This window comes from Lampris incognitus, chromosome 13 (assembly GCF_029633865.1).
Source record: "Lampris incognitus isolate fLamInc1 chromosome 13, fLamInc1.hap2, whole genome shotgun sequence".
NCBI classification, from domain to species: domain Eukaryota; kingdom Metazoa; phylum Chordata; class Actinopteri; order Lampriformes; family Lampridae; genus Lampris; species Lampris incognitus.
This window is the reverse complement of record NC_079223.1, coordinates 54,422,767-54,431,092: the sequence shown is the minus strand read 5'-3', so window position 1 is coordinate 54,431,092 and position 8,326 is coordinate 54,422,767.

Genomic DNA, 8,326 nt, shown 5'->3' with positions numbered 1-8,326 from the left:
GGAGAAATTACACATTGACATTGGGTGAAATCATGTAACTCTTAAGGACGTGTTGCAGACTTGTTGAATAGATTCATTTTTCTTGTTTTGTTTGTTTAATGAAAATGTGCTTTTCTCGTCGAGAAAAGGCGTTTAACGCGATAAAAAGGTTTAGTGCGTTATGAATACGGGCTAGCTTACCAAAAGTACAAATGTGAACTAAATAAGGCCGGGAGTCGTTTTTATTGCTTAAAACACGATTTCTCGACCAGAATATGCTTTTTCAAAAAAGCCATGTTCCCATGGCAAGAGACTCGTTTTCTGTGAGAAAATGCATTAAAAGGAGGGATTTCATCAGAAACACTATAAATACATATTGTACTTGTCTGAAAACGCACAGAACCTTGAAATAGAAGGTTTCTCACCAAAAAACACATTGGTGAAACCCCTATCTAAAGGCTCTGAGTGTTTGCACACATGTACAAACAGGCATGTTTAAACTATAACGTTTTTAGTGAAATCATGTTTCTCTCGAGGAGAAAACGCGTTTAAAGCCATAAAAAGATCTCACTGTGTTTTGGCATTGACCAAGCTACCAACAACCTAAAAAATGATCAGAACTGGAGAAATTACACATTGACATTGGGTGAAATCATGTAACTCTTAAGGACGTGTTGCAGACTTGTTGAATAGATTCATTTTTCTTGTTTTGTTTGTTTTTGATGAAATTGTGCTTTTCTCGTCGAGAAAAGGCGTTTAACGCGATAAAAAGGTTTAGTGCGTTATGAATACGGGCTAGCTTACCAAAAGTACAAATGTGAACTAAATAAGGCCGGGAGTCGTTTTTATTGCTTAAAACACGATTTCTCGACCAGAATATGCTTTTTCAAAAAAGCCATGTTCCCATGGCGAGAGACTCGTTTTCTGTGAGAAAATGCATTAAAAGGAGGGATTTCATCAGAAACACTATAAATACATATTGTACTTGTCTGAAAACGCACAGAACCTTGAAATAGAAGGTTTCTCACCAAAAAACACATTGGTGAAACCCCTATCTTAAGGCTCTGAGTGTTTGCACACATGTACAAACAGGCATGTTTAAACTATAACGTTTTTAGTGAAATCATGTTTCTCCCGAGGAGAAAACGCGTTTAAAGCCATAAAAAGATCTCGCTGTGTTTTGGCATTGACCAAGCTACCAACCACCTAAAAAATGATCAGAACTGGAGAAATTACACATTGACATTGGGTGAAATCATGTAACTCTTAAGGACGTGTTGCAGACTTGTTGAATAGATTCATTTTTCTTGTTTTGTTTGTTTTTGATGAAAATGTGCTTTTCTCGTCGAAAAAAGGCGTTTAACGCGATAAAAAGGTTTAGTGCGTTATGAATACGGGCTAGCTTACCAAAAGTACAAATGTGAACTAAATAAGGCCGGGAGTCGTTTTTATTGCTTAAAACACGATTTCTCGACCAGAATATGCTTTTTCAAAAAAGCCATGTTCCCATGGCGAGAGACTCGTTTTCTGTGAGAAAATGCATTAAAAGGAGGGATTTCATCAGAAACACTATAAATACATATTGTACTTGTCTGAAAACGCACAGAACCTTGAAATAGAAGGTTTCTCACCAAAAAACACATTGGTGAAACCCCTATCTTAAGGCTCTGAGTGTTTGCACACATGTACAAACAGGCATGTTTAAACTATAACGTTTTTAGTGAAATCATGTTTCTCTCGAGGAGAAAACGCGTTTAAAGCCATAAAAAGATCTCACTGTGTTTTGGCATTGACCAAGCTACCAACAACCTAAAAAATGATCAGAACTGGAGAAATTACACATTGACATTGGGTGAAATCATGTAACTCTTAAGGACGTGTTGCAGACTTGTTGAATAGATTCATTTTTCTTGTTTTGTTTGTTTTTGATGAAAATATGCTTTTCTCGTCGAGAAAAGGCGTTTAACGCGATAAAAAGGTTTAGTGCGTTATGAATACGGGCTAGCTTACCAAAAGTACAAATGTGAACTAAATAAGGCCGGGAGTCGTTTTTATTGCTTAAAACACGATTTCTCGACCAGAATATGCTTTTTCAAAAAAGCCATGTTCCCATGGCGAGAGACTCGTTTTCTGTGAGAAAATGCATTAAAAGGAGGGATTTCATCAGAAACACTATAAATACATATTGTACTTGTCTGAAAACGCACAGAACCTTGAAATAGAAGGTTTCTCACCAAAAAACACATTGGTGAAACCCCTATCTTAAGGCTCTGAGTGTTTGCACACATGTACAAACAGGCATGTTTAAACTATAACGTTTTTAGTGAAATCATGTTTCTCCCGAGGAGAAAACGCGTTTAAAGCCATAAAAAGATCTCGCTGTGTTTTGGCATTGACCAAGCTACCAACCACCTAAAAAATGATCAGAACTGGAGAAATTACACATTGACATTGGGTGAAATCATGTAACTCTTAAGGACGTGTTGCAGACTTGTTGAATAGATTCATTTTTCTTGTTTTGTTTGTTTTTGATGAAAATGTGCTTTTCTCGTCGAAAAAAGGCGTTTAACGAGATAAAAAGGTTTAGTGCGTTATGAATACGGGCTAGCTTAGCAAAAGTACAAATGTGAACTAAATAAGGCCGGGAGTCGTTTTTATTGCTTAAAACACGATTTCTCGACCAGAATATGCTTTTTCAAAAAAGCCATGTTCCCATGGCGAGAGACTCGTTTTCTGTGAGAAAATGCATTAAAAGGAGGGATTTCATCAGAAACACTATAAATACATATTGTACTTGTCTGAAAACGCACAGAACCTTGAAATAGAAGGTTTCTCACCAAAAAACACATTGGTGAAACCCCTATCTTAAGGCTCTGAGTGTTTGCACACATGTACAAACAGGCATGTTTAAACTATAACGTTTTTAGTGAAATCATGTTTCTCTCGAGGAGAAAACGCGTTTAAAGCCATAAAAAGATCTCACTGTGTTTTGGCATTGACCAAGCTACCAACCACCTAAAAAATGATCAGAACTGGAGAAATTACACATTGACATTGGGTGAAATCATGTAACTCTTAAGGACGTGTTGCAGACTTGTTGAATAGATTCATTTTTCTTGTTTTGTTTGTTTTTGATGAAATTGTGCTTTTCTCGTCGAGAAAAGGCGTTTAACGCGATAAAAAGGTTTAGTGCGTTATGAATACGGGCTAGCTTACCAAAAGTACAAATGTGAACTAAATAAGGCCGGGAGTCGTTTTTATTGCTTAAAACACGATTTCTCGACCAGAATATGCTTTTTCAAAAAAGCCATGTTCCCATGGCAAGAGACTCGTTTTCTGTGAGAAAATGCATTAAAAGGAGGGATTTCATCAGAAACACTATAAATACATATTGTACTTGTCTGAAAACGCACAGAACCTTGAAATAGAAGGTTTCTCACCAAAAAACACATTGGTGAAACCCCTATCTTAAGGCTCTGAGTGTTTGCACACATGTACAAACAGGCATGTTTAAACTATAACGTTTTTAGTGAAATCATGTTTCTCTCGAGGAGAAAACGCGTTTAAAGCCATAAAAAGATCTCACTGTGTTTTGGCATTGACCAAGCTACCAACAACCTAAAAAATGATCAGAACTGGAGAAATTACACATTGACATTGGGTGAAATCATGTAACTCTTAAGGACGTGTTGCAGACTTGTTGAATAGATTCATTTTTCTTGTTTTGTTTGTTTTTGATGAAAATGTGCTTTTCTCGTCGAAAAAAGGCGTTTAACGCGATAAAAAGGTTTAGTGCGTTATGAATACGGGCTAGCTTACCAAAAGTACAAATGTGAACTAAATAAGGCCGGGAGTCGTTTTTATTGCTTAAAACACGATTTCTCGACCAGAATATGCTTTTTCAAAAAAGCCATGTTCCCATGGCGAGAGACTCGTTTTCTGTGAGAAAATGCATTAAAAGGAGGGATTTCATCAGAAACACTATAAATACATATTGTACTTGTCTGAAAACGCACAGAATCTTGAAATAGAAGGTTTCTCACCAAAAAACACATTGGTGAAACCCCTATCTTAAGGCTCTGAGTGTTTGCACACATGTACAAACAGGCATGTTTAAACTATAACGTTTTTAGTGAAATCATGTTTCTCTCGAGGAGAAAACGCGTTTAAAGCCATAAAAAGATCTCACTGTGTTTTGGCATTGACCAAGCTACCAACAACCTAAAAAATGATCAGAACTGGAGAAATTACACATTGACATTGGGTGAAATCATGTAACTCTTAAGGACGTGTTGCAGACTTGTTGAATAGATTCATTTTTCTTGTTTTGTTTGTTTAATGAAAATGTGCTTTTCTCGTCGAAAAAAGGCGTTTAACGCGATAAAAAGGTTTAGTGCGTTATGAATACGGGCTAGCTTACCAAAAGTACAAATGTGAACTAAATAAGGCCGGGAGTCGTTTTTATTGCTTAAAACACGATTTCTCGACCAGAATATGCTTTTTCAAAAAAGCCATGTTCCCATGGCAAGAGACTCGTTTTCTGTGAGAAAATGCATTAAAAGGAGGGATTTCATCAGAAACACTATAAATACATATTGTACTTGTCTGAAAACGCACAGAACCTTGAAATAGAAGGTTTCTCACCAAAAAACACATTGGTGAAACCCCTATCTTAAGGCTCTGAGTGTTTGCACACATGTACAAACAGGCATGTTTAAACTATAACGTTTTTAGTGAAATCATGTTTCTCTCGAGGAGAAAACGCGTTTAAAGCCATAAAAAGATCTCACTGTGTTTTGGCATTGACCAAGCTACCAACAACCTAAAAAATGATCAGAACTGGAGAAATTACACATTGACATTGGGTGAAATCATGTAACTCTTAAGGACGTGTTGCAGACTTGTTGAATAGATTCATTTTTCTTGTTTTGTTTGTTTTTGATGAAATTGTGCTTTTCTCGTCGAGAAAAGGCGTTTAACGCGATAAAAAGGTTTAGTGCGTTATGAATACGGGCTAGCTTACCAAAAGTACAAATGTGAACTAAATAAGGCCGGGAGTCGTTTTTATTGCTTAAAACACGATTTCTCGACCAGAATATGCTTTTTCAAAAAAGCCATGTTCCCATGGCGAGAGACTCGTTTTCTGTGAGAAAATGCATTAAAAGGAGGGATTTCATCAGAAACACTATAAATACATATTGTACTTGTCTGAAAACGCACAGAACCTTGAAATAGAAGGTTTCTCACCAAAAAACACATTGGTGAAACCCCTATCTTAAGGCTCTGAGTGTTTGCACACATGTACAAACAGGCATGTTTAAACTATAACGTTTTTAGTGAAATCATGTTTCTCTCGAGGAGAAAACGCGTTTAAAGCCATAAAAAGATCTCACTGTGTTTTGGCATTGACCAAGCTACCAACAACCTAAAAAATGATCAGAACTGGAGAAATTACACATTGACATTGGGTGAAATCATGTAACTCTTAAGGACGTGTTGCAGACTTGTTGAATAGATTCATTTTTCTTGTTTTGTTTGTTTTTGATGAAAATGTGCTTTTCTCGTCGAAAAAAGGCGTTTAACGAGATAAAAAGGTTTAGTGCGTTATGAATACGGGCTAGCTTAGCAAAAGTACAAATGTGAACTAAATAAGGCCGGGAGTCGTTTTTATTGCTTAAAACACGATTTCTCGACCAGAATATGCTTTTTCAAAAAAGCCATGTTCCCATGGCGAGAGACTCGTTTTCTGTGAGAAAATGCATTAAAAGGAGGGATTTCATCAGAAACACTATAAATACATATTGTACTTGTCTGAAAACGCACAGAATCTTGAAATAGAAGGTTTCTCACCAAAAAACACATTGGTGAAACCCCTATCTTAAGGCTCTGAGTGTTTGCACACATGTACAAACAGGCATGTTTAAACTATAACGTTTTTAGTGAAATCATGTTTCTCTCGAGGAGAAAACGCGTTTAAAGCCATAAAAAGATCTCACTGTGTTTTGGCATTGACCAAGCTACCAACCACCTAAAAAATGATCAGAACTGGAGAAATTACGCATTGACATTGGGTGAAATCATGTAACTCTTAAGGACGTGTTGCAGACTTGTTGAATAGATTCATTTTTCTTGTTTTGTTTGTTTTTGATGAAATTGTGCTTTTCTCGTCGAGAAAAGGCGTTTAACGCGATAAAAAGGTTTAGTGCGTTATGAATACGGGCTAGCTTAGCAAAAGTACAAATGTGAACTAAATAAGGCCGGGAGTCGTTTTTATTGCTTAAAACACGATTTCTCGACCAGAATATGCTTTTTCAAAAAAGCCATGTTCCCATGGCAAGAGACTCGTTTTCTGTGAGAAAATGCATTAAAAGGAGGGATTTCATGAGAAACACTATAAATACATATTGTACTTGTCTGAAAACGCACAGAACCTTGAAATAGAAGGTTTCTCACCAAAAAACACATTGGTGAAACCCCTATCTTAAGGCTCTGAGTGTTTGCACACATGTACAAACAGGCATGTTTAAACTATAACGTTTTTAGTGAAATTATGTTTCTCTCGAGGAGAAAACGCGTTTAAAGCCATAAAAAGATCTCACTGTGTTTTGGCATTGACCAAGCTACCAACAACCTAAAAAATGATCAGAACTGGAGAAATTACACATTGACATTGGGTGAAATCATGTAACTCTTAAGGACGTGTTGCAGACTTGTTGAATAGATTCATTTTTCTTGTTTTGTTTGTTTTTGATGAAATTGTGCTTTTCTCGTCGAGAAAAGGCGTTTAACGCGATAAAAAGGTTTAGTGCGTTATGAATACGGGCTAGCTTAGCAAAAGTACAAATGTGAACTAAATAAGGCCGGGAGTCGTTTTTATTGCTTAAAACACGATTTCTCGACCAGAATATGCTTTTTCAAAAAAGCCATGTTCCCATGGCGAGAGACTCGTTTTCTGTGAGAAAATGCATTAAAAGGAGGGATTTCATCAGAAACACTATAAATACATATTGTACTTGTCTGAAAACGCACAGAATCTTGAAATAGAAGGTTTCTCACCAAAAAACACATTGGTGAAACCCCTATCTTAAGGCTCTGAGTGTTTGCACACATGTACAAACAGGCATGTTTAAACTATAACGTTTTTAGTGAAATCATGTTTCTCTCGAGGAGAAAACGCGTTTAAAGCCATAAAAAGATCTCACTGTGTTTTGGCATTGACCAAGCTACCAACAACCTAAAAAATGATCAGAACTGGAGAAATTACACATTGACAATGGGTGAAATCATGTAACTCTTAAGGACGTGTTGCAGACTTGTTGAATAGATTCATTTTTCTTGTTTTGTTTGTTTTTGATGAAAATATGCTTTTCTCGTCGAGAAAAGGCGTTTAACGCAATAAAAAGGTTTAGTGCGTTATGAATACGGGCTAGCTTACCAAAAGTACAAATGTGAACTAAATAAGGCCGGGAGTCGTTTTTATTGCTTAAAACACGATTTCTCGACCAGAATATGCTTTTTCAAAAAAGCCATGTTCCCATGGCAAGAGACTCGTTTTCTGTGAGAAAATGCATTAAAAGGAGGGATTTCATCAGAAACACTATAAATACATATTGTACTTGTCTGAAAACGCACAGAACCTTGAAATAGAAGGTTTCTCACCAAAAAACACATTGGTGAAATCCCTATCTTAAGGCTCTGAGTGTTTGCACACATGTACAAACAGGCATGTTTAAACTATAACGTTTTTAGTGAAATCATGTTTCTCTCGAGGAGAAAACGCGTTTAAAGCCATAAAAAGATCTCACTGTGTTTTGACATTGACCAAGCTACCAACCACCTAAAAAATGATCAGAACTGGAGAAATTACACATTGACATTGGGTGAAATCATGTAACTCTTAAGGACGTGTTGCAGACTTGTTGAATAGATTCATTTTTCTTGTTTTGTTTGTTTTTGATGAAATTGTGCTTTTCTCGTCGAGAAAAGGCGTTTAACGCGATAAAAAGGTTTAGTGCGTTATGAATACGGGCTAGCTTACCAAAAGTACAAATGTGAACTAAATAAGGCCGGGAGTCGTTTTTATTGCTTAAAACACGATTTCTCGACCAGAATATGCTTTTTCAAAAAAGCCATGTTCCCATGGCGAGAGACTCGTTTTCTGTGAGAAAATGCATTAAAAGGAGGGATTTCATCAGAAACACTATAAATACATATTGTACTTGTGTGAAAACGCACAGAACCTTGAAATAGAAGGTTTCTCACCAAAAAACACATTGGTGAAACCCCTATCTTAAGGCTCTGAGTGTTTGCACACATGTACAAACAGGCATGTGATTGGGATGTAGGT